This window comes from Lutra lutra, chromosome 11, assembly GCF_902655055.1.
Source record: "Lutra lutra chromosome 11, mLutLut1.2, whole genome shotgun sequence".
In the NCBI taxonomy this organism is placed as follows: domain Eukaryota; kingdom Metazoa; phylum Chordata; class Mammalia; order Carnivora; family Mustelidae; genus Lutra; species Lutra lutra.
The window spans coordinates 79,558,914-79,586,686 of record NC_062288.1 but is presented as its reverse complement, the minus strand read 5'-3'; the positions used below and the strand labels follow the sequence as shown (position 1 = coordinate 79,586,686).

The 27,773-nt window shown below is 36.8% G+C and overlaps 1 long non-coding RNA gene across 5 annotated transcripts in view; it reads left to right on the top strand.

Moving 5' to 3' along the window:
• LOC125080564 (uncharacterized) overlaps nt 1-27,773 on the top strand; it is a 310,278-nt gene that overhangs the window by 116,703 nt on the left and 165,802 nt on the right. For all 5 annotated transcript variants that reach the window (XR_007121408.1, XR_007121405.1, XR_007121404.1 and 2 more), the window contains exon 4: nt 11,075-11,187. This is a non-coding gene — a long non-coding RNA (uncharacterized LOC125080564). The remainder of the gene's footprint in view (nt 1-11,074; nt 11,188-27,773) is intronic.

The window sequence follows — 27,773 nt, the reverse complement described above, 5'->3', positions numbered from 1 at the left end:
GAATTTTGGACTGGGATTCCAGACAGAGGGTATAAAATGACCAAAGTCAAAGTATAACGTGTTGGAGATGAAATTGGAGAGGTACGTTGGTGCCAGATGAGGAAGAGCGTTGCATGTATGTGCATTTTACACAAAAAATATGTATGTGCATCCTCCATTAATATCTTGTGTTTACAGTATTCTTTTTATTTAAAAAAGATTTTATTTATTTATTTTCCAGACAGAGATCACAAGTAGGCAGAGAGGCAGTAGGGGTGGGGTGGGGGGTGGGGGTGGATGCAGACTCCCTGCTGAGTAGAGAGCCAGAAGCGGGGTTTGATCCCAGGACCCTGGGATCATGACCTGAACTGAAGGCAGAGGCTTAACCTACTGAGCCACCCAGGCACCCCTACGGTATTCTTTATCCATATTTCATTGAAGACAAGTCTTTGGGTTTGTTTATTCAGAAAAATACTGTACTTAATGTAGTTAGTATTGCAATAAGGGATGCCACATTCACATGGATTATTTTATTAATCCTTACAGAGACCCAAATGAGTGAGATATTGTAATCCCCATGTTTTAAATCAGGAAACTGAGGTCACAAAACTACACTGTGGATGTAATCTAAGCACTGCAAGGTGTCGACTGTGCTTGTTCCCCTAGATGCTGAGGACGCTGTTGGCAAACAGCCTTCAGCTGTCTGTCCCTTCAGGCATTGCCTCAGCTATGGAGAGCTACCTTTCCTAAAGTCATGCCCCTTCCCAGTGTAGCTCATATCCAATGACCCTCTGATACAGGAGTAAAAATATCTGGCCATCTTAGCCCAACTAGGCATAACCTTTAGCCCCAAAGGCTGCTCTGTTGTCAGTTGAGGTTGACTGTGGGTCTACATCACAGTCTGACTTCTGGCCTTGCCCAATCCTACTTCTTTCCCCTCTCTTGCACAGAGCAAATCCTGCAGATTAAACTCTATCTTAGGATAAACTCAACTTGGGACATCCCTTGGTAGTGGTGGGACCTGTGATGGCCATGGTGGAAGTGGTGGTGATTTCCCAGTGCTTGAAAGGTCAGTTTCCTCATAAAGAAATGGCAGTGCTGGGCAGCAGCATGAGCAGCAGTTTTGTGTAACATTTTGTGGGTCAGCACCATTGTGGTGGATTTCCATTAAGTTAATTCTGGGACACAATCTTGGCCATTCTGCCTAGAAGCTTAATTCAAATCTTGTTCTCTAGTTCCTGCAATAGTTCTGTGATCTATCCAATATTCTTTTAATAAACTTCTGCTAATCAAACTAAATCAGCTTCAGTTATATAGTAATTGTATCTTAAACAAACTTGGTTAATTAAGTTAAGTTCCCAAACATTAGACTGTTAATAGCTGATTGATATGTTCCCCAGGACCGAACAATGATTTGAGTATTATATGTATAAATTACATAATGATCTCCTGAAGTGTGTTTTGGGCTACACTGGGAAGACTATTGGAGGTATGTTGGAGATCAAAAACAAAGACAGGCAGGTTCAGTGATGTGTATGAAATGCAAATTGAGGTAGCTGGAAAGAAAGGGAATGACAAATAAGAATGACGACACAGGGACTCTGACCCAATGGGATTTTATTTATATTTTGATGAAGATAAAACAAAAACTCTGCATATATGGGACATTTTAATTTCATTAAATGGATATGATTTTAAAAATAAGTACATTTTAGGGGCACCTGGGTGACTCAGTCGGTTAAGCATCTGACTTTTGATTTGGGCTCAGGTCATGATCTCAGGGTTTTGTGATTGAGTCCTGAGTCAGGCTCTGTGCTCAGTGAGGAGTCTGCTTGAGATTCTCTTTCTCTCTCTCCCTCTGCCCACTACCCCCGCTCCTGCCCCATGCTCTCTGTCGTTCTTAAATAAATAAATAAGTAAATAAATGTTTAAAATATATATATTTATATATAAATATCTATTTATAGTTAATATAAATACATAAAATTACATCTAAATTTATAAAATTAATATAATTAAAATATATTGCATATTTGTATTTATGTATATATACTATATACTATATATTATATATATATTAGATTGACGAATTTCCGTAGTAGGTTTGAGGGAGTGCCTACAGTTTTCTAATGCTAAAAACTGGCACTGAACAGACGTATGTGAATAAATACAGCAAAGTAGCATCTTCTGTTTTTCATTCATCAGAATGTCCCAAGAGTAGAAATAAAAGATGTTCTCATATACAGCGGTGTTCTGGGCTTAGATAAATACTGGGTAATAATTGTGCTTTTACATTTTATTAAAATATGATCAGGATATAAAGATAACAAGGTTTCTTAAAGTTAAAAGGAAAATTCATAATGTAAAACTACATGTGTCATTTTTGTACTTACTGTTTTTTTTCCTATGTGTTATATTTAAATGTCCCCCACAGATGCAGCCATTTTCAGAGGAATTTTCTATTTATTCATTTGAAATGTTTTCTTTCCCTGGTTCATAGACCAGTATTTAATGGCATCCAATAGCAATAAAATAACAGTGTTAAAAAGTCCTGTATTAGATGGTTTCCTGGGGAAATGGCTATGTGCTTGGATGAGTCTGGCACTCTGCCCTGAATGTCAACATTATTCGGGTTGTGTCAGAGATCCTAGGAGAAAATGTGTTCCAGACTCCTAAGGATGACTTGGCTTTCCTTACTCTGCAATTCAAACCTAGAGACTGGCAACAGAGGTGTTCCAGCTGTCTTCGCCTACATGAATGAAACGGAGGAATAGAAGTCAATTTCTAAAGGAGCCAAAAATCAGACCTTGAGTAATTTTATATAAGAAATTCAGAACCCCGAGTTATACATGGAGATGAGCCAATGGTTAATATCAGCTATAGAGCACAGGCACAGTGTTTGTCTTGGCAATAACTAGAAACAACCAGGGCCCTAAAAAGTCTTGATGGCTCTGGACCCCTGAAAGGCAGAAAGATCCAGAGTCTTGGAAAGGTAATACAGAAAAGACATGGAAGTGAGATTGGCTTTTGTGCCCATAGTGCAAATGTAGCATGAACCATAAAAGAGAAGGGAACTGTTATTATCATCAAAACAGTGATGTGAAACTAGAAATAGACTCTTTTGGGGTTATTTTTTTGTATTGCTGTCTTGAGTTCTGAAAATCACAAAACTCAGAGAAAGAAAGGCAAGTTGTAATGTTCTAATGTCCTTTATCATTTGGGATGGCTAGATGAGATAAATATTTACAAGACAAATGTAGCTACATAAACTAAATCTTCTCTTTTCTTCCAAAATAATCAGGAGAATTGATGACAAAAGTAAAAAAATTATTCTTAGTTAAATTAGAAGAAAAACTACAAGATATTTTTAAAAGTATCTATGACTTCCAACTGAATGCAGGAACTAAACAGGTAGATATAGAAAAGCTGAGGAAAGAACCCAGCAGCTGCAGACTCCAGAAAGCCACCAAAACAATGTATTTCCAGGCAATGGCCATGCTTTTATACATGTTCATGTATAAAACTTTGCCTTGTACTCGAATAGCAGGTGAGAGAAATATGTTGAGCAGCTTGAAGCCAGAAGTCCCTCAGGATTGAGTTATATTCACTGAAGCAGGGGGGATCTATTACATGAAAATCACATTTGCAGGAAGAAGTTTGTCTTTGTGGCCTCTTAGAAGAAAGCCCTTAGGTTTTGGAACATAAGTACTACAATTCTGGTCTGCTGCAGCAGGTAAGAATACCTTGTAAGTAGCTATTCAGCTTATCAAAAGACAAGTCACAATAATAATTTGCAAAGAACTGGTCTAAGTCATTTAAAGGCAAGCATAAAAAATGTTTAGCACAATATTCATATAAAGATGCTAAAAGGAAAAAAAAAAAGAAAATATTAGAAAATTTAAAAACAGATGGACACTCCAGGAAAAAAAAGGAGCAAATGAAAAGCTGGACCAAAAATGTTCCCTGAATTAAAGCAAAACAAGCAAACAAAATTTGCTGAAGCAATTGTTTCTATAATGGAAGAACACAAAACAAAAATGCAGAACTTGAGGAGAAGATGGCAAAGAGCAGAAGAGATGAAATTGTGCTCAGTGAACTTAGGTTAAAAAGGAAAAAAAATAAAATCAGCAAAGAAATAAAAAGGATATGAGAAGAAATAAGCAAATAGACACTGTGGAAAATGTAGTAAAAAGCAGAATAGAAATGAGAAAAGTAAAGAAAATGAGATAAAACTAAAGACAAAATTAAATAGAAAAAAATAGATAAGAAGGAAAGAAAAACAAAGGTGAAACAACATACACATAATTGGAGTTCCTAAAGAAAACCAAGATAAAATTACAAAACAAATATTTAGAGATATAATTCAAGAAAATTTTTTGAAATAAAAAAAAGACTTGAGTACATATATTGAAAGGACATATCACGTTCCACAGATAACTAATCTAAAAAAAAATCAATACTGAAATGTAATCTAGGAAATATACCAGATTACAAAAATAAAGATTTTTCTGCATAATCTGGCAAATTGATCGTATCACTTGAAATGGTGGCAAAAATTACACTTCCTCAATGTCCACTGCAATGTATAATATCAGAGGACAATGATCTAAACAGTCCTCTAAAGAAAAAAAAAAAATATGAGTCAAAAATTCTTCATATGACCAAACTGACTTCCAGGTATAAAGACCATAGACAAAAAGTTTTCAGCATGGAAGAAACCAGAAATTATTCCCATGAGCCCTTCCTTGGGAAACTACAGGAGAATAAATTTAGTTACTGTGAGATAATGCACACTGAATATACTTACAGTAGAACTAAAGGTTTGTGGTGACACATCATAATGTAAATATTATAAATATATAATTTATAATGTCATAAATATATAATAAATCAAAATTTTATAAAAACTGAAAGGAAAGAAAGAAGAAGACATTAAGTGTACTGATTGTCTCATGTCTAGTCACTGAAAGTCAAAAGGTATTCAAAATGGACAAAATAATATAATTATATGTATATCATAACCACATGAAAGCAAAAACAACAAATAACATTACTTGCTAATATAAGGTTGTGGAGGGAAGAGAAGATGAATAGGAAGGAAAAATGTGCTAAGATTATTATTTTTTTTCTTACTAGGAAATAATGAAACACACACACACACACACATTGAGAGAAAACAAACCACATATCAAAAGATGATGATGATGAAAGTAATTACAATTTCAGGAAACATAACTCAAAGTAGTATAACAATGTAAGGTTAACCATATCTGTGCTTTGGATAACAATCTGCTTAGTACAATCAAAGTAATTTCAGGTTAGGTCACAAAACAAAACCCAATTCTATTCTGAATAAGTCTTTTTTTTTTTTTTAAGATTTTATTTATTTATTTGACAGAGAGAGAGATCACAAGCAGGCAGAGAGGCATTCAGAGAGAGGAGGAAGCAGGCTCCCCGCTGAGCAGAGAGCCCGATGCGGGGCTTGATCCCAGGACCTTGAGATCATGACCTGAGCCGAAGGCAGCGGCTCAACCCACTGAGCCACCCAGGCGCCCATTCTGAATAAGTCTTAAGTAGACAAAAGTATGTAGTGCACTGGACCACTCTAAAGATACCAGCAGTCTATGTGAATGAAATCCAAGATCTACACAACCATCATAAAGGTAGATGAAGTACATGATGCTAATATAAGGAACACACTTATAACAAGAGTTGAAACTGAAAGGATAGGCAAAGCTGTATTATACAGATGCAAACAAAAAAAGCAGAGGTCATAGTCTTAATGTCAGGCCAGGTTGAATTCAGATAAAAAAACATTAAACAAGTGAAGAAAGCTGTGTTATAATGCTAAAGTATGCAGTTAAAAACTAAAAGACCCATTATAATGCTGGAGCATGCAGTTCAAAATGAAAACAAGATAGTGGTGAATATCTACCAACCAAACACCAAGGCATCATCATTTCATCATTTGTCAAAAACTGCAAAAATACCAGGGATAGATAGAAATATACTGGTAAGAGGAGACAAATTTACTACTATTTTTCCATGACAAATCAACTCAACAAACAAAAACCTAGTTATACACACACATATATACTAAATAATACAACTATGTACTATTTATTATTGATCAATTTGTAATTTATAAATTATTTATAATAGTACAAAATTAGTATATATTCTAGAACAAAATTAATATATATTCTAAATAATACAATTAATAGATAAATATCACTGTCTCTTGAAATAAAGATTATGCCCTTTTCTCAAATGCCTGTCGAATGTTCACCATGAATAAAACAGCAGTAATCTTCCCAAAGGAGCATTTACAATCCCAGTGCATTAAAACTAGATCTTAAGGGGTGCCTGGGTGGCTCAGTGGGTTAAAGCCTCTGCCTCTGGCTCAGGTCATGATCCCAGGGTCCTGGGATCGAGCCCCACGTTGGGCTCTCTGCTCCACAGGGAGCCTGATTCCTCCTCTCTCTCTCCTGCCTGCCTCTCTGCCTACTTGTGATCTCTGTCTGTCAAATTAATTAATTAATTAATTAATTAAAAAAAATTAGATCTTAATATCAAAAACAAAAATCCCTACCTACAAATGGTTCTTGAGCACATAAAATAATATTTTTCACTTGTAAAAGTACATTATTGAAAACTGTATTGGGATCTCATATTTTACCTATAGGAATTGCAAAACAAAATTTCAAAATTTGGTGACACAGGATTGGTAAAGATGTAGAGAACAGGTGTTCTCATGCATTGATTAAGAGATGACAAATTGGCATGATATCCATGAGTATCACTTCGGCAGTATATAAAAATATTCCAATGGTTTAAGTTCTTCAATCCAGCAATTCCACTTTCAGGAATTTACCTAAGAGATTTACTTGCATTTATATAAATGAAATATGTACAAAGCTATACATGTAAAACAGAACAGCTCTGTTTGTGACAGCAAACATTTCAAAACAACCTAATTTTCATCTATTCAGAACTAGTTAAATTATACTGCATCCCTAATGGAATACTATTTAAATCTTAAAAAAACAATAAAGAAACTCATGTATTAACTGAAAAAGTCTTCAAGATGCGATTAAAGGGGAACAAAAGAAGTCCATAACAGTATAGTACACGACCATCATGTCAAAATATGTGTATATGTTTCCCTTACTTAAAAAACAAAAACAAAACCTAAAAAAAAAAAGATGAAGAAATCCATAGCGTGGTTACTCAGGAAAATATGGGAACCATGCAGATGGTGGGTGGGGAAAGGAAAAAGACTTTCCACTACTAACTTTTTAAAACTTTTTGATAGTTGTTCCATGATTATTAAACAGTAACAGTCTATTAAATAAGGAATTTTTAAAACTGAAATAAATATTCCAATTCTGACACAATATTGCACAACTGAGCTCTCTGAAATGTAATCTGGTTTTGGTTTGTCAACTGGAGTGGTGCGGGCAACATATATTTACAGTTTACATCTTCATGTGCATTCCTTGGTCTTCTGAAGTTCAGTGAAATAGCTCTCTGAAGACTCACTAATGGCTTCCTAATTCCCAAATCTAATAAACTGCCTTTCAATCATTTGAATTTCCTGCAGTGTTCGATGTTGTCAACCCCCTCTATTACCAGATCATAGCATCTTTGCACCTTGCCGTCTTCTGGAGTCCTGGTTCTCAGTGTCTTCCTCATGCTCAGGTTCTTCTTCACAGAATTCACTCCCCTTTGGGTCCCAGGAACAGTGGGATATGAAGGATTTTTTTTTCAGTTGTTCTTCCTGGTTGAATGCCCCACTACTTTGACATTGGCTGGAACCTATAATGTTAATTGCCTCAAGCTTTCAATGATCAAATAGCCTCTTGCCAAAAACTACAGATTATCTTTGGTTCAAGAGGCAGAACATAGTTGGAAGTTCTATTATTTTATGTCCTTATAGTTACTATTCTCCGTTTTAAAGTTGACATATATAGTACTTAGAAAGAATAGAGCTAGAGCTGAGGCTTGAGAAGCAGCAAGGGCGTAGCCTCTGGAACCAGATCACTGGGCTTCAAATGCTAGCTTCATGAGTATGTAATTTTGAGTGAGTTATGCAGACTTTATCTAGCTGCATTACTCCATCTATACACATTCTCATTTGCTTTTCCCTAAAAGGGAGATGTCACAATCATATCCAATTCATTGCATTTTGGGGCACTATTTTGAAGTAATAGATGTAAAATAATTCGGAACTATTGCTGCCATCCAAGTTCTTGCATCTATTGTTAACAATGTTCCATGTAGAATATTCTGGAATACTGAATTCATAGTAAAAATACTGAATTCCAATCCCATCTCTGCTACTAATTGGATCTGTGTTTTGAATAAATTTTAACTGTCTATAAAGTTGAAGGCTGAAATATAATCTTTAAAATTTGTTGTGTTTCTATAAATAACCAGCATTTAGAAGAACAATGTCTTAAGCATGTTTAGTTCAAAGTCTAATGGCTGAAGTGCTGCTTTGTGTATAAATTTTCAAGCTGTTCTAAAAATCAGAATTAATAGCTTCACAATATGAACAACATACAGGCTTGTTCTTTGAAGACATTTTGTATTTTACTTGTTTTTGACACAGTAACCACAGTAGGACAGTAAAGGAATCCTATTCTTGGGGCGCCTGGGTGGCCAGGGTCCTGGGATCGAGCCCCGCGTCGGGCTCTCTGCTCAGCGGGGAGCCTGCTTCCTCCTCTCTCTCTGCCTGCCTCTCTGCCTGCTTGTGATCTCTCTCTCTGTCAAATAAATAAATAAAATCTTTAAAAAAAAAAAAAGGAATCCTATTCTTAAGAGATAAGATGGCTCTCTTATTGAATATTTATCCAGTAAACACAGTCTCTTAGAAATCTCTAATATTGGGAATAAAATAAAATTGGGTAGCTTAGAAATAGGTCAATCAACAGAAAAGCAGTTATATTGATTTTGACATCACCAAGTTGTAATTCAACAATTAGACTTAGATTTTCTCAACATTGTTTTTGAAAACAGATTATTCCTGAATTCCACTTTCTTCCATTCCCCTTGTTTAAAACCTTAAGTCTTTGTTTTTAACAATTTATTCTTTTTGTCCAGTAGCTGTGGCCTCTTTTGCTTCACATTCCATTGTCGCTGGCTCCAAATCTTGTTCATGTCTTGATCTGGCAGCAACAGATAGGCCAACTTCAGGCTCTCTATTTTCAAGATTTCAGACAGTCTACTACCAAATACTTCCTCCTTTAAAGCATGTTCTCCTAATACTCCTATCTCAAAAAATCACATTTTTTCACTACCACCCTCTTACTAAGTCTAAATTTCTCTGCCAGACTTTGAAAGCTCTCCAGATTTAGGTCTTCTTAGTTGATCTAGCTAGCTCTTTTCATATGGCTCTTCTCCCATTTTCCCCTGTCATCTCTCACCATACATTTCAGTTTCCCCATAATGCCTGTACACAGCCCCCTCTTTCCTGATTTTATGCAAGAATTCAGTTCCTCTTCCTGAATAGCTCTTTCTTATCTTCTCTACCCACTCAACCCATTCATCCATCCATCTTCTCCACCCTTTATGACATGTGAAATCATAGTTTTACATGAAGCTCTATGGTTTTATTGATACTTTTCTATGCACTTACTATCAATAACATAGCTTTATGACTCTCAGGTTATTTCAAGTTTGTACATTATAGTAAACTTAAATGGGCATCATAATGTAGGAACAAATCTAATGTCCTGCTTTTAAAATCAGTTCTGCTATTGATTGGCTGTGTTTCCTTTGACAAGTTATCCTCTGAGTCTCAAAAAGTTGTTATATAAGTTTATTTATGTATTTACTTAAGTATCTATTTACCAAATGTGGGGTTCAAACTCATGAACCTGAGACCAAGAGTCCCAGGCTCTTCTGACTGAACCAGCCAGGAGCCCTGTCACAAAGTTGTTATAAATATTAAATGAATAAGATGGAAAGCTATTTTGGTGTAATCTTGAAGTGCAATGCCAGTATTATTGTTAATATGTTATTTCTGTGTAGAAAAACACACCCTTTATCATGTTAGATAAAGAAGAGGCCTATCAGGTGTCCAAAATGCATGTGGAATATGCCTCAAGAAGCCACACAGCAAAGTTCAGATTTTTAAAAAAGAAAAAGAAAGAAATTAGAATTAAATTAAATGAACTAAAATAGTTCAGTCCTAGATATTGAATTGGAAGGCAACTCTCATGAGAAGGAATTATCACATAAAAATGATGGGACATCATTTATCCGAGTGCTTCCCAAAGAAACATTAGTATTGGCAGACTGCACCCATGGCAAGTTATAGGAGCCCTTCCCTAAATGCACTGAATTGTCACTGATGAAAGATCTATTTTTATGAATGGGGAGAACCTAATTAGGGTTTCTTTGCCGAGTAATTCAGATCCTATTTATTTTCCCCTGTGCCCTTTCTGTGTGGTATCCACAGGCAACCACAATGAAAGCCATGGAGATTGGACCTACTAGGGAAGGAAGTTGAATGGGAAATGTTTTAAAATCAGGAAATGTTTAATGAACTGAGAGCATGTATCATATTCTAGCTGAGAGGAGCATCATATGAGAATAATTAGAGTGGCAAATTTCAGTTTGGTTGCCAAACTAATTTACAAAAATCCATGATTATAGGACTAAAAAGCAGAATATGGGGCACTTTCAAAGACTATTTACTTATTGAAGTGTCTTCTAAGAAATGGATAAACTCTAAAGATTCTTAAATATTCCTCTCTAAATATCCTACAGTACCTTAATATATTCTTCTATTCAAACCAAGATTTAGCACTGAGGTAGTAACCATGGTAGAGTTTAAGTATATCTATAAAAAGCTAACACATTTGGTAAGTATGACATAGACAGCTTACTGTCCATCAAAACTGGTGCTTCCCCTAGTTTGAGTTGTGGGAAAACAGTTGCCCAAACAACAATTATATTTCCAAGCTTCCCTTGCAGCTAATTAGGGCTATGTGACTGATTCTTCCTAACGGACTATGAGCAGAAGTGATGAATTTCTGGCCAAGATTTTGATGAGGTGGTTATGTCTTCTCTTCTCCCACCTTTTAAGAGACTTGAAGGGAATGGTGCAGTTGCCAGATGGAAGGATCCATATGCCTGAATCTCAAGATGAAGGAAAATCCACCTAATTGCCAACTAGGAGCACTGGAATTGGCCTGCAATGTAAGTGAAAATTAAGTTTGTATTGTGTTAACTCTAAAATCTAGGGTTATCATAATCATAATGTACATTAACAAATTAAACATAACTATGTAGTGAATGACCTAAAGAGTAGGTAAACAGTAATATATGGGGAGTTAATCTAGCAAGACTTCTAAATATGTCTCAACCACTGGTGAAAGATTCCATTGATACATTTATGGAAATTGTCCTGAACACAAATACTCTGAAATAGAGGTATAGGTAACATTTCACTGCTATCTTTACTCTATCTGTGCCCCTTCCTAAAAACTGTTGATCTCCTCCAGCTATTTCCCCCATTCCCCCAAGTTCTAAACACTCTTCATTCTGCACATTAGGTCTTACCTTCTGAGGAAGACCTATACATCTGCTGATATATTAGTCTCTCTGTGTTTACTATGTGTTATCAAAAGTTTCATGTCTTTCTAATTATTTCAAGCTCATGCAGGGTAGAGATTTTAGTAAAATTACACATTTTTCTAACATGAATTAAGAGAAAATGTGTTGTACCACTGAAAAAGCAAAGTACACAAAGCATAGAGGAAAAAAATCACAATGCCTTTCAAGTTTTCGTAGAATCTCATTATCAAACCATTAGCCTTTAAGTAAAGTGAGGAAAGAATTCCTCCTTCTGGGCCCACTTGGGAAGATTCGTTTGGAACTATTTTTGGTTCATGGCTAATTATTTTGAGAAAAATATCCTATCCCATTCATTACTATTGTTTAGAAAGTCAGATAGCAAAATATAAGAAAAAGAGGGAATGCAGTGAGGAGGGCAAGGAGGGAGGCAGGGAGAAAGGAAGGTAAAAATGAGAGAAGAAAGAGAGAGAAAGAAGGGAAGGAGAGAGGAAGAAAAATAGAAATTAGTGATTTAAAAAATTTAAATTGAGGGGTGCCTGAGTGGCTCGGTGGGTTAAGCCGCTGCCTTCGGCTCATGTCATGATCTCGGGGTCCTGGGATCAAGTCCCCCATCGGGCTCTCTGCTCAGCGGGAAGCCTGCTTCCCTTCCTCTCTCTCTGCCTGCCTCTCTGCCTGCTTGTGATCTCTCTCTGTCAAATAAAAAAAAAAATTTAAATTGAGAGTTGCTTCATTTTTTCAGTTGTATGAGAACAGATTCCTGAGTTGTTTATTTAATTCAGTAAAACTGGCTTAAAGAAACATGAGGGTGTGTAGGAAGGGAATGTCTTAATCATAACCCCCAGATATACTGGCCATTGAAGATAGTAGCTTTTTTGCTAAATAAACCATGATTAGTCCTAGATTTCCCTACCAGGAAGAAGTTTGTCCCAGTTCAGCCAGATAAAGACAGTGGAGAGCAAAGAACTAAGCAATGCAAAATAAAGGAGCCAAACACTTGAGTAGGTATCATTGCAGGTGGAGTTCTGACCCCTCAAAAAATAGTGTTTCCTATGTATAATGTCTGTGGTAGGATTGGGATTGGTGGTGATCTGAGGTTGCTGGGAGAGGAACCAGAGCATTAGAAACTCAGAAATGTTCTACCTAAACCCCAGTCCCAGAGAGTGGGAAGAATGAGCTTAATGACTTCAGAAAAGATTTTAGATCAGAGAATAGTCAGGCAGCCTCCAACAAGGAGGAGGGCTTTGAAAAGCCAGGTTAGAACTGCAGCTTTTGAAATTTGGGCCCTTAGGGAACTTGAGTGTTAGAGTGGATCCTGAAGGATGCAAAATTTACCAGGAAATAAGTATTTTTTAAAATGATAGCCATTGGCTTCCAAATTATGGGTTATGATCAATAAATATATTGTGCATTCTCTCAACCCAGACAATTCATTTAATTAACAAGAGTATTCCACATCGAGTTGATGTAACTCAGTGTGACTCTAATGTTACTAGTCATACTTCACTTACTCAGATACAGGAGGTGGAATTGGAGTTCTTAAGTGATTTGTTATAAGCTTCTAGGCTTTGAATGTCAAGTATTAGTATTAGCAGTATAATGGAGAAATCTTTTTGAAGTTGATGTAACACAATTTACATTTGCCACTCATAAAAGGTAAAGCTTTTTGAGAAAATCCATGCTTACCTCACCCAAGAAAAAACGTCTTGTAGCACAATGTGTATAAAGAAATCTCATACCTCCTTGCCCAAATCTCTAACTAAAAGGTTTCCGTGTGTGCCAGATAAGGGTCACCCTATTTTAATTAATATTTATAAGCATGATATGCCAATGAAATTAAAAACATAAAACAATTCCTTGAAATTAGAAATATGACCAATATTGAAATACAAATTTAGCAGAGACTTAAAAAGATTGACATTTGACTGTTTGTTCTTTCAATGTATAAGAATGATAAGAAGGCCTTTATAAGCTTTATGGTTTGCAAAATATATTCTCATATTGTGTTCTTTTCTATATGATTGTGAGAATTGAGTTCCTACCCCACTTTTTTTTTACTTAGTCATGCCTCCGATTTTGACAAGTGGCCCTTTTTCTAAAATTAACCATTGTAACTCTGAACACTACCCAGGAGATCTGTTCTCCTTTTGCTCTTTCTTAGCAGTTTACAAATAATCTACATCATTTTCAATGATCTCTCAGTATGTCCTTGCAATGTTACTTTTACATTTGTAGCTATAACATCTGCTTCAGCTGACCCTCAGCTGGTATTTGGGATCCAGCATTCAGCACGTATTGCCCATATCAGCTGGGAAGGCATAGGAAGCCTTGCTTTGAGGAACTTAAGCTGGTTGTGGTAAAGTATTGGTTGTGGTAAAGTATTTCCAAATATTGGAAATCATAACCTCTGGCTTCAGAGCTAAATTTAGCTATGGCTGCGCAAAAATGAAATCACTCTGGTAGTATCATATGCAATGGAAGACATGAATTTGATGGGACACCATTCTGCTCAAAACACCTTTGCTTGGAGGTACATGAGAGGGTAGAAATCTGGATTTAGGACAAGTGCAGAAAGCAGGTTGTGAAATATTTAGAGCCAGTGCTTAGCTAAGAATTGACTCAAAGTAAATTACCATTAAAAAAAAAAAAAAACAGCTTAAGGAGGGAACTATAAATGATGTGTCTACTAAGTCAGTGAGGAAACATTTTCACTTATTAGGGATTGGGAAATTATGAGTTCGACACAAGCTTGTGAGTTTTCTTTATTCTTCTCTATGTTCTGGATAGGGGAGGTCAAGACGTAAAAGAAGTTGTATTTCTTAGATATATAATTAGGACTAGAGAGTAGAAAGTTAATGTATTCTAACTAATTGTCTAATTTGGAGCAGCGATAAGCTGAAAGCTGGCCAGGAAGCTCTGCAGTTTCCAAAACAAATTCTAGAAGCATCAAACATACCAGAGGAGCTTGTGAAACTACAGATTCTTAGGCTCCACCCCCAGATTTTGACGCAGAAAGTTTGGGGTAAAAACCTTGAGTCTGAATATTCGATTTGGAGACAGATGTTCCACGGAACACACTCTTCAAAAACCCTGCTAAATAGTATGACAAATTTATCATTTCCTGTTAAAACAAGAAAGGGAGCTGGTTTGGAGGATAAAATGAATGAAAATTACCATAGAAATATGAAATATGACATTGCGCCTTATTTGCCAGAATTGCCAAAGCTCTACAAGCAAAGCAGCTGTGCTTTGAGTAGTTATAAGCAGATATTTGCATATGTTGTACAGTGTATATACTCTGTTTCTTAAATAACCAACTTGTAGTGTTAGAACCATTGAGACAATTTCTTTTTTTTTAATTTCTTTTTTATTTTTTAATTAACATATAATGTATTATTAGCCCCAGGGGTACAGGTCTATGAATCGTCAGTTTACACACTTCACAGCATTCACCATAGCACATACTCTCCCCAATGTGCATAACCCAGCCACCCTCTCCACGCCCCATCCCCCTGGCAACCCTCAGTTTGTTTTGTGAGATTAAGAGTCTCTTTTTTTTTTTTTTTTTTTTTGAGATTAAGAGTCTCTCATGGTTTGTCTCCCTCCCAATCCCATCTTGTTTCATTTTTTCCTTCTCTACCCCCTAACCCCCCCACTTTGCCTCTCAAATTCCTCATATCAGGGAGATCATATGATAATTGTCTTTCTCTGATTGACGTATTTTGCTCAGCCTAATACCCTCTAGTTCCATCCATGTCGTCGCAAATGGCAAGATTTCATTTCTTTCGATGGCTGCATAGTATTTCATTGTATGTATATACCACTTCTTCTTTATCCACTCAAATGTTGATGGACATCTAGGTTCTTTCCATAGTTTGGCTATTGTGGACATTGCTGCTCCATTGAGACAATTTCTGTATGTGTATATATGACATATGCATGCCTACAGCGTTGAGTGTAGATTCTGATGACAGACTGCCTGGGTTTCATCACATAATGGACATGTGGACTTGGGCAAGTTTTTTAACCTCATCGTACCTTAGATTTCTTATCTGTAAAATGGGAATGATGATAATATTTTCGTCATGGGGATTATTGAAGAGTGAATTATTTAATACATGTAAAATGCATAGAAAAGTTTCTGGAGTATCAAAAACCTTCAACCATTTACTTATAGTTGTTGTAGAGATCTGCTGAAATTAACTGATGGTCTACAAAGACAAATTTGGGATGAACTGAAGGCAGTTACTGCTCAACCTAAAAATCTCCCATAAGGAGAGTGATGTAGACAGAATATAAAGTTATGGGTAAAATGAGGGCTATCATTCTGATCTGAAGTGTTATCTATCTCCCAAGTTGTTTATTGGTTTATTTTCTCTTAGAGTTAGGTTTTTAAGAAATTCTTCATCATTTTTTTTTTATTTTCAGCATAACAGTATTCATTGTTTTTGCACCACACCCAGTGCTCCATGCAATCCATGCCCTCTCCAATACCTACCACCTCGTTCCCCCAACCTCCCACGATTGTTTTTCAGAGTCTATAGTCTCTCATGGTTCACCTCCCCTTCCAATTTCCCTCAACTCCCTTCTCCTCTCTAACTCCCCTTGTCCTCCATGCTATTTGTTATGCTCCACAAATAAGTGAAACCATATGATAATTGACTCTGTCTGCTTGACTTATTCACTCAGCATAATCTCTTCCAGTCCCATCCATGTTGCTACAAAAGTTGGGTATTCATCCTTTCTGATGGAGGCATAATACTCCACAGTATATATGGACCACATCTTCCTTATCCATTCGTCATTTGTTTTTAAGGAAAAAAAGAATTGGCTGGAAATCATCTAGGGATATTAGAACAAACCTCTAAGTTGCCCCCTTTGCTTTTCTCTGGAATCCGTGCTTTTCCTACTCCCTGTTCTTCTCTTCTCTCATGGAGAGTCTGGGGCAGAAGAAGCCAGGATTCAGACAGAGGTGATGGGTTGAAACTCAGGAAGAGGACCCCAACTTTCTTTTAACAACATAGGGTAGCAGAAAGGTAAAAAACAAAGACTTGCAGAAGTCATCTTCAGATAATGAGACTCCAGATCTGGCAGAGGAGCCTAATGGTAAGCCTTGTCATATGGGGCATCAACAGCTGTTAACTTTCTGCCTAAATCAGGATTAGCTCAGGAGCCAGAACTGGATAGAGCCTTCAGTGCCCCTTTCAAACAATGGGTGGGTCCAAAGAATTATGTTGAATAGAGTAAAATCAAAGATTCCTTCTGCAGTGCCACACTGCTGTGCCACACTGTGACTCAGGTGATACCAAATTAGCCCTGCTGAGTAGAATGGCAGATGAACTCTGGAGAAGTTATTGCCAGTGAGGAACAATAGCCAAAGAGATAAGGCCTCACCAGTGAAAGGATGACATGCATTCTGACAGCATGTATTTTATGCCATGTGATTTCAAATGGTTTTTAAAACTGCTTTGCTTTGCTTGATAGAATAATGCCTAATTGTTTTACTTAACTAGAAAAATGTATTGTTGCATGAGATTAAAAAAAGGAAATGCAATTTATGTAGTGTTTATTAAGGAGATAAAACAAAATAAAAATCAGGTGGATGCCCCCAAACTTACTGTAAGTGTTTTAGTTTCAATGCCCAGTTTCATTTTCATTTTATGTCAATGAAGCATTGAAGTTTACCCTTTTCTTAGGGTCTAATAACTGGCATACAAAGAAAATGTGCATTATATTGATAATGGAGAATAACTCTAAACTAATATCTTAGATGGTGAAGAGATCCTTTCTTTGCTTTCTTGATTTCTTTCTCAAGTTTCAATATTTCCCTAAAAATTTTTCTTTTGCACTAACTCAGTACCTAGGAAAGAATTTTGGCTATCACAATTCATGAAGAACACTAAACTTTATGATATATTACTGCGGGCTTGTCTCTTGGCAAGAAGCAGGAATGGTTGGTATTAATGGGAGCATGACGGTTCTGAAAGAAAACCAGCTCATGGCATTATGAATCATAGGACTCTAAAACATTTATAAATGAATGAAAAGGCTTGCGGCTGACATGAATTATGAGTCTCATTATGGCACTGTGATATCTCCAGCAATGCCTCAGAAGGGCATGACACCTTCCAAGAAAAGTGGTAAGACTCCCATTACATTATTTTTCTACTAGTAATTGGCTATGGTCAAGGTGGGGTATGATCTGTATCCCTGAAGTACACATGGTCATCTCTCTCTACATATAAATATTTTTATTAGTCAAGATCTTGCAAGACTCCTTTCTTCAAAGTGCCAAATATTCCTGTTGACCTTCAAGAAATAATAGCAGCCCCTAGCATGAGGACAGAATTTCTAATCCTTACATTTCTTTAAACAGCATTCAGGTAGGCTGTAATGTGCCTGTTATTTTCTACATGCCGACACAAACTTAAGAGAAATATTAACAAAGGTATTTCCCAGAAAAAATACATTATCTAGCTAATTGCAAGGGTTGTGAAAGGGAAAAAAATAGGGTGAGCTATTTATTAATGCAGATATGAGTGTTCTTAGAATTAACACACCCTCGATTTTTACTATCTCAATAGAGCCCAGGCTCATATAACTTCACTAATTTGTAAATAGGGTAATTGGGAAGAAATCTACCTGAAATAACTAAAAGTCTGCATTATCAATCCTTCCAAGAAAAAACTGCATTGTTTTCAAGTAAATAGGCTTGTCAAAGCATAGACTTAACCAATGGCAAGCTTCTTTGCTTTCAGTTTTCCATTACATTTTTGTGTGCACACAATTATTTCCGATATCTGAGAAAGTTGTTAGGTTAAGGAGGCAAACATTCTGTTTGCAATTTCACTGTTGTTGTGTTAAGAGTCCCTACACACACACACACACACACACACACACACATTCTACTGTATGTGTGAACTATCACGTATCTATCTTTCACCTATTTTGATAATGACAAATTAGAATTATTGTGATTCCAATGTGTGGCAGGCCTACCACTATTTGCTTGCTAAACTTCTTTTTCTTTCTCTTCCTAAGACAAAAAACTTCAGAAACGAACCTCCCTTGACATGAGTCATGTTGCCATGAATGTGAGTGGGGTGATACTTACCACTTCGAGCCTGGCCTATAAGAACATCCTGGGTGATACTCTTTACTCACTCTCTTGTCTTCCTAGCTGAACAAGACCTGGTGGAGGACTCCAAGGCCTAGGAAATGGGGAAGCTACCAGATTAAAAGGATCGTAGGTGCCTGAATAATGGCACAACTCCTTGCTGACCCAGATCTGATATAAATAAGTGACAAACATTTATTATGTTAAATCATTGAGTTTTAGGAGATATTTGTTATAGTTATTATCCTGCCCTCAAAAATGAGTAATTAATATAGGTTTTCTATTTAAAATGTCCAAAATATGAAATTAAAATATTCCTGCTTAAGACCTACAGAAAAACTAAAGATGTATTTTCCTTCCTTGGCCATGTGTTATATGAATGTCTTCTCAGAGATCTGTAGATTCTATTTATTAGAGAATTATGCTATTAAGAAGATAAATTATTGGACTAAATGAAGAAATTCTTAGAGGAAAGCTTGTCCAGGAATGTGGTCTTGGCAGATCCTTAGGGCACAAGGCCAATCATTTTTTGGATCTTACCCTCCCTCACTTTATTTATTCATGGATCTTAGTTTTCTGCTGTTGTCCCAGCTCCTCGGACTTCTAATCACATTACTCTTCTTAAGTATCAGTATTCAACATCTGACTGCACACCGTCTGAAAAGCCCTGCTTTCCATTTTCCTTTCCCTTTCTATCTCAATTAGAAAAGAAGTTTGGTTCATTTGTCGAATGACAGCTACAATTTGTGTGTGGGGCTTCGCACATTCACTTGGATTTGTTACACTAAACAGACTAACTTTCAGTTTGCAGATTATAAAAAGTTTTTTTTGGTGGTGATTAATACCTATGATTTTATTTTTTCTGTGTGACGTATCAGTATAGATATGAATCATTATAGTAGCTACAAGAGAAGTTAAAGAGAAGGGCAAAATAACATTTTTACTTTGAAAACTGCTGTAGAATATAAAACTTAAGCACATAATTAAGAAATTCATTTATAATATTTCTAATGATTTCATAAAACTGAAGTAGGCTCATTGTCTTAAATCATAGTTTCCCACATTTCAGGAAGAACTGCCCTTGTTTCCCAGGAAGCTTCACATAACCCTAAAATTTGTATGTTGAAGTCTTAATTGTCAGGACTTTACAATGTGAACTTATTTGTCAAGAGGGTCATTGCAGATCTAAGTGGTTACAGTGAAGTCGTGCTGGAGTGGAATGAGTTCCTATTCCAACATGAATTGTGTCCTCATCAAAAGGGAAAGTTTGGAGACAGAAACACACATACAAGGGGAATAGCCATGTGAACCCGAGGGCACAGATCAGCCATGGGAGATCAAAGATGGCCAGAAAAACCTCAAAAGCTAGGACCGAGATGGGGAACAGACCATCTCTCACAACACTCTGAGAGAATCAATCTTGCTGTAACATCAGTAGGTGGTGGAAGAGGAGGTCTCTCGCTCATGTCCCCCGCCAGCAAAGTAATTTGGCAGCTCTCCATGGACAAAAGTGCCTTTGTGGGAGCTTTGAGATCCAGATAAAGAATGTTGAACCCCTACTGGAGCCAAAGACGAAAGAGGGGGGTTTTGAGAAGGTGAGCTCATGTCCAGGTGATAGGCCTACCAGGTGATAGCCTATGTGGACTTGGCTGCAGCCTCTATCAGCACCATCTGCCAAGGGGCTCAGAAGGATTGTGCCTGCTTATGCCCATGTGACAACCTCAGTCTTGAATTGGCTTGTCACCTGGCTCTAGCTCCTCTCAGCCACAGACCCACCAGGGGACCCACCAAGATACATGTCCCCTGAGCACTCAGAGGTAGACCCACTGACCTCAGTCCAACTGTGTATATTGAAGTGACCCTAACATCTGCCCCTAGGCCCTCCCAGCCATAGTCTGGGAGCAGTCACATCTGCCCAGGGACCACTTTCAGCTTCTGGTGGCTCCTCGAATTGCTTGGCTTGTAGCTGCATAACTCCAGTCTCTACCTTTGTCTTCACTCATGGTCTTCCTCCTTGTATCTCAAATCTCCCTCTCATTTTCTTTTTTAAGGACACTAGTCCTTGGATTTAGGGCCCACTTTAAATCCTGGATAATCTTGTCTCTAGATTCTTAACTAACCACCCCTATCAGACGTTATTTCCAAATAAAGTCACGTTCACAGGGAGTGGGGATTAGGACTCAGACATAGCTTTTTGGGGGTCACTGTTTAATCCACTACATCATCTTCAACTAGGAGATAAAAAGTAATGAGCCACAAACCTTGGGTACGTGTAGAATGCTGAAAATACGGAGTGTAACTGCTAAACAAGGACTTTTGAAATAGAAGATGATTTTTGGAATACTGCAAAGGAAATTCTAATAATAGTCTAGAACTAAAAATACTAGTCTATCTCAGCAACACTTGGGAGGAGAGGGGAGGGGAGAGTTGAGGGAAATCAAAGTGTTTCAAACCACTTACTGTTTAAAGGGAGGATGAAGGCAGTGGAGAAGTAGAACATCTTGCTGGGAAAGTAGTTGGAGGTGGGTTTTCTTGTATCAGAGAATTGAGTGCTAACCTATGAGATCCAGAAAAGGGAAGGGAAATTTTCTAGCCTTTAATAAGGAAGAAGAGGAATGAGTGACAATTCAATCAACCCTTTCCCAAAAAAGAAAACAAAAGAAGGAAAGCTATACTGCAAAACAAGTAATAACATAATAAAAACAGAAGAAATAAAATATATCAAGTTAATCATTAAAAAGGCAGTTTTACCAAAATTATTATATAAATCTTACACATTTGAAATTCATTTTGGGATAAAAATTTGTAAAAGTATTGAATTTCAATAATCTTAGAGTTATATGGAAGAACAAATGTCCAGAAAATATAGACAAATAGAAACCAAGGGAGAGAGGGAGGGGGGCACTTAACTGCTTAACTGAATTGAGTTGATAGGAAGGAGTAAAGATTACACTAAAATCAAATAAGTGTAAAGCTGTTCTTGGGAAAAAAAATCTGAAAAACAATATGGGAAAGCCAAATATAAATCCCAGAATATATGAGAAGTTAATATGCATGCAACAAAGTTGATACATCAGTTTAGCTGGGAAAGGTAGTTTATTTATTAAATAATGATGTACAATCCCCTGTCTATCTAAAAGAAAATAAAGTTGAACTTCTACATAAATAAATTCCAGATTTGAAAATATAAGGATAGGAGATACTCTATTAATCAAGACTACAGGACCCAAATTATGATAGACATATTTGATTATATATATTTTTTCTTCTTTAAAATTTTTTAAAAAGATTTTATTTATTTATTTGAAGAGAGAGAGAGAGAGAGCGTGCACAAGCAGGGGGAGTGGCAGGGAGAGGGAGAGGGAGAAACAGGCTCCTTGCTATGCAAGGAGTAATTGGATGCAGGACTCAATCCCATGACCCTGGGATCATGACCTGAGCCGAACGCGGACACTTAGCCGACTGAGCCACCCAGGCGCCCCTTGATTATATATCTTTAATGATATGGCAACAATCCTGCAAACAAAGGTAGTGAACAATTATAGGGGAAAATTATTTCCAGCATAGAGGAATTATAAAGGATAATGCCATACATAATATAAATAGAACTGTATATTGGTCAGAAAAGCAAACAACCCAATAGACAAGTAGAAAAAGGATATAAATAACCAATTCCAGGGCTGATGGGGATGAGATGAAAACATTACTGAAACATTCTTATATACAGGTGGCATAAATGTGAATTGTGACATCTTTGGTATCAGTCTGGTACTATTTACTAGATAATTCCACATAGCCACTGCACTCTTGGAAATCTATCTCAATCAATATAAGCCCTGATGGTAGGTACTATGGACTGAATTATGTCCCTCCAAAATTCATATTTTGAAGCACTAACCCTCAGTGTGATGGTATTTGGAAATGGAGCCTTTGAGAGGTAATTTAAGTTAGGGCTTGTTAAAACAGATTGCTGGTCCTCATCCCCAGAATTTCTGAATCAATATATCTTGGTAGAGACTGAAAATCGCATTTCTAACAGGTTACTAGGATAACGCTGAGGTGGAAGGTCAAAGCTTAACACTCTGAGTGCCACTCTTATAAAGTAATGAAAACGAACATCCACAGGGGCACCTGGGTGACTCAGTTAGTTAAGTGTCTGCCTTTAGCTGGGGTCATAATCCCAGGGTCCTGGGGTGGAGGCCTGCATCTGGCTCCCTGCTCCTTGGGGAGCCTGCTTCTCCCCCTTCTTCTGCTGCCACTCCCCCCTGCTTGTGCTCTCTCTCTCTGTCAGATAAGTAAATAAAATCTTTAAGAAAGGGCGGGGGGAAAATCTTCAGCTACAAACAATAATAATGAATCTCACAAACTAATGAATAGGAGATACAAGACACACCCCTAAGCTACATATATTTTGGAGTAGTTAATATAATATTAAAATATGCATAATATACTATATTTAGGAATGTAATATAGGTGTCAAAACTTCTTTAAAAAGTATAGAAATGGTTATCACAAAAGTTAGAATAATGGGGGGCACCTGGGTGGCTCAGTGGGTTAAAGCCTCTGCCTTTGGCTCAGGTCATGATCTCAGGATCCTGGGATCGAGCGGGGAGCCTGCTTCCTCCTCTCTGCCTGCTTCTCTGCTTACTTGCGGTCTTTGTCTGTCAAGTAAATAAATAATATCTTTAAAAAAAAAAGTTAGAATAATGGTTATCTTGGTTAGGATAGAAAAAGGCATACTGGGAGTGTTGAGTTCTAAAAGCATCTTTTCTATGTAGATAATTTTTACATAGGTGTTGACTTTATAATTATTCTTTTTATTCCAATTATTTTTTATTTTATATATTTTATTCAGTCTTATTTTTATATCTTACAATGAAAATTTTAATACAAACCAATATTTTATGTATATGTATGTATATAGTGAGAGAGAGAGAGAGAGAGAGAGAGATCTGCCTGCATCTCTGCATGGTCGTATGAGCAAGGACCAAGGCATAGGAGAGTATAGATGTCAGCCTATCAATACTGATTTTTAGGACAGGGGAATAGGAAGGGGAGGCAGAAATTATTATTTTTGCCTTAAACATTATTTATTATTTTGTTTACCTTGTTGCAACAAACACTTGCTTTTTAATTTTGAGAATATATCAGGTAAGGAACAAGTCAAGAAAATGGGAAAATTTGCTAGGAAGTTAACCTGTAATGCACTCTCTGGTCTAGTCTCTTGATTCTCTTCCTTTGTTATCCAACTTATGAAGCGTATTTTTAAAACTATATTAACCTCTGCTGTTTTTGTTTTCTTTCTTTCTTTCTTTCTTTCTTTCTTTCTTTCTTTCTTTCTTTCTTTCTTTCTTTCTTTTTTTTTTTGCTAGAAATGTACTTATGACCAGAATTAGTAAAATAAAAAATATATATAGTCTGAGTTCTCAGTTCTGCTTAACAGTAACAGTTTCATAAATTCAGCACAAATTTTGAGCAGAAAATGAGCCAGTCCCTGTGCAGAGATCTGTAACCCACGGGAGCAACAAGGAACAGGGTCCTGACCCACAGAGCACGAGCAGACTAGTGGCAGAGACAGGCTTTAATCAAATAAAGGTAGAATTATAACATCTAAAACTGCACCACACTTGAGTGTGAATAACCTGGAGCCTGGCCACATATGTTGGGAAGCACTTTATAAGCAAGTTTGCCTGTGAAATGAGGAAAGTTATATCCCTTTTGCTGAGACCTAGAGACTTAAAAACCTTACCCAACTCTGTGTAGGTAATAAGAGGTCATAAAGACCCAGAGTTTCATCTGACTCCGGTGCCTTTGCTCTTATCTATGACACGTACCAACGCAAATATTTGTTTTACCCAACACCTGATCCATTCAAGTGGTAAGAATCCTAGAACTGCAGTTAGCAAGTAAGTCTACAGTATTTCAAAATACATGCATTTTTTCCTAGGTAAGCACTTACTGTTCAGTTTGTTTGTAGCTTCTGGCCTCTGGTTCCTTCTTCAAATGGTGGTTCCTTCTTCACCCTTCTCTGCAGAAGATCAGACTGAACCTTGGCTTGGGCCCGTACTAACTAAACTAAGCTAATAAAATTAGGTGAAAATAATGCTGGAACAAGTGATCAATAAATGTTCATTTCTTTTTCTGTCCACTTCTCTAAACCACTATTTCCTAGAAAATAAAACCAAGTTGTTTGGATTGATGATCACTGTCTTTAGATGCTTTGACCCAACCTACCTTTCTAAGTTCAGCTCTGTGTTCTTGTTGCTTTTATGTTCCGTGTTGCCTTCTCAACCAGATTATAAGTTTTATTCATTCATTTCACAGCCTATCTAGAACATCTACTATGTGCCAAGCACTATACTAGATGTTGGGTATGAAACTATATGTAAAAGATAGTCCTTGACTTTTACAACCTTTCAATCTGAGGACAAACTCAGATCTATAATTATTCAAGGTACTATGATATGTGCTGTCCTTGAGTTATTATACTAATAGAGGTCATATCTTTTTGACAGGGGTATATCATTCTACACATAAACTAATATGCTGATGGGCACAGAGTATTTCTTGGTAGATAACTTTGTCTGAATTCATGAATAATGCTTGAATTACTACTAATTGAAAGGACTTAATGAAGATAAAATATTTAGAGATCTATAAAGGCAGCCTATTACCTAAAGACATTTCCCTGGATTTACATGATGGCATAAAAGTCATCGAATTGAGAAAGTGAAGGCAATCTTTTATGACAGATGAGTAACAAAAGTTATGTGAATATCTTTAAAAAAAAAAAATAATCCTGGGGGCGCCTGGGTGGCTCAGTGGGTTAAGCTGCTGCCTTCGGCTCAGGTCATGATCTCACGGTTCTGGGATCGAGTCCCACATCGGGCTCTCTGCTCAGCAAGAAGCCTGCTTCCCTCTCTCTCTCTCTCTGCCTGCCTCTCCGTCTACTTGTGATCTCTCTCTGTCAAATAAATAAATAAAAAATCTTAAAAAAAAAAAAATCCTGAATGAGACTGTTACAGGATTAGTACATATACTAAGAAGGTTTTAACTTTCCCTATTGACAAAACTTTCTGCTAAATTATAGCCATTTTCACAGAATAATATTAAGTAGATAAATAATCAGTGGAATTGTTTTTTGTTCTGCTGTATACATAGAGGGTGTAACAATAAATATTGGTTAATGATGATGGTGAATATTGGCTTACAGTTTGCTAGCAGTGATGGGGAACAGATTTGGAATTTTCATAAAGAGTCTAATTCTTATAATTCCATTGTAAGAATGATGTTGGGCCCCTTAGTGATACATACTTCTAAAAATATTAATTGTACTCTGAAGCTATATACTGTCACTCCTGTATTCTGGGAGAGGCTCATTCCAGAGCAGCTCAGTTGTGGGTTTAATTTCATTGAAGTCACTGCAAATAATCTAAGCCAGAAGTGGTGTGGTCATCCCACTCTTTGATTAGCATCTAGAATTAAGCCTTACTTCTTCCTTTTGTGAAGATGTATGTTCGTTCTGCTGGAAGATAGAGATTATGGAAATACAATTTCATCACTGCTTGTTACAAATGCTAAGAGTATGGGGAAAAGTTAGAATAAGTAAAACTCTTTAAAAAAATTTTTATTTATTTGAGAGAGAGAGAACACATAAAGAGAGGGAGGGAGAGGAGGAGTTGCTGAGGGGGAGGGAGAAACAAACTCCCCTGAGCTGGAAACCTGACTTGGGGCTTGATCTGAGTCCCCCCCACCCTGGGATCAAGATCTGAGCTGAAGTCAGGGGCTTAATGGACTGAGCCACCCAGGCACCCCTAGAATAAGTGAACTTCTAACTAACCTGATTTTACTCAGTATAATCTCCAGTCTACTAAAAATGGGCTTCAGAGTATGGAAAAAAATCGTTGAGAAGCCAATTGGGGATACATTTTGAACTATGCATTTTGGCTCGTATCACATATATATTCTAATATATTACAATAAATACAAATAATAATTAAGTATACCTGTACTCTCATTTACTCCTTTTTTGGGGGAATTTTTTTTCAAAATTAATTAATTTCCTGGAAGCCCACAACTCCCCTATACATTGAAAAAGTTGTATTCTTGAAATAGTATTGACTTTGGCCATCGCGATCCTCATCGTGCTCAATGGAAATACTAAGTGATCTCTAACCATTCCTAGAATGCACGCCTTTATAACAAATGAAAAGGAAGAGAAACATAAAACAATGTCCTTATATATCTCTATCAGTAGCTTTTTAATATTTCTATCATTACTTTGTTGTGAACTCAGCTGCAGAGACTGGGGCAGTCAGACTCCGTATTCCACAGTGCATTGTCACCCTTGGTCCTTTCAGAGCTTGTCAGAATGCTCTCTAATTTCACCCTCCCCGATGTGCAGAGACTTCCCGTCTTCCCACACCTTCACCATCACTTGGCATTATCCACCTCTCAACACTTGTGAAATAGGAAAAGAGCAATTTTTACCTGAAACTAAGATGATAGACCTTGACCCTGAGCCGATCTCATGGAACATGCAATGTGAAGGTCATCAATTAACATGAGGAAGCTTTTCATATTCCGTGAAAAAGACTTTCATGGAATATTCTCCTGTGACACATGGAGAAGATGGAACTTGAATATTTCCTAGAAAACAAGTACCTTTTATTATTTTCTCATGTCTCTTCATTTGGAGCCTATCTGCAGACTCACTTCCACATGAGTAATTTTTTTCCCCTTTAAAAATTTCTTTAAGTAGGGGCGCCTGGGTGGCTCAGTGGGTTAAGCCGCTGCCTTCGGCTCAGGTCATGATCCCAGAGTCCTGGGATTGAGCCCCGCATCAGGCTCTCTGCTCAGCAGGGAGCCTGCTTCCTCCTCTCTCTCTGCCTGCCTCTCTGCCTACTTGTGATTTCTCTCTGTCAAATAAATAAATAAAATCTTAAAAAAAAAAATAAAAATAAATAAAAATTTCTTTAAGTAATTTAAAGCAGAGATAAGTTTATTTAATAAACATGAATCTATTACACTTAAAAAATTCTAGAAAAAATAGAAAATAAATAGAAAAATAGTTATGTCATAGAAAAGAACACTA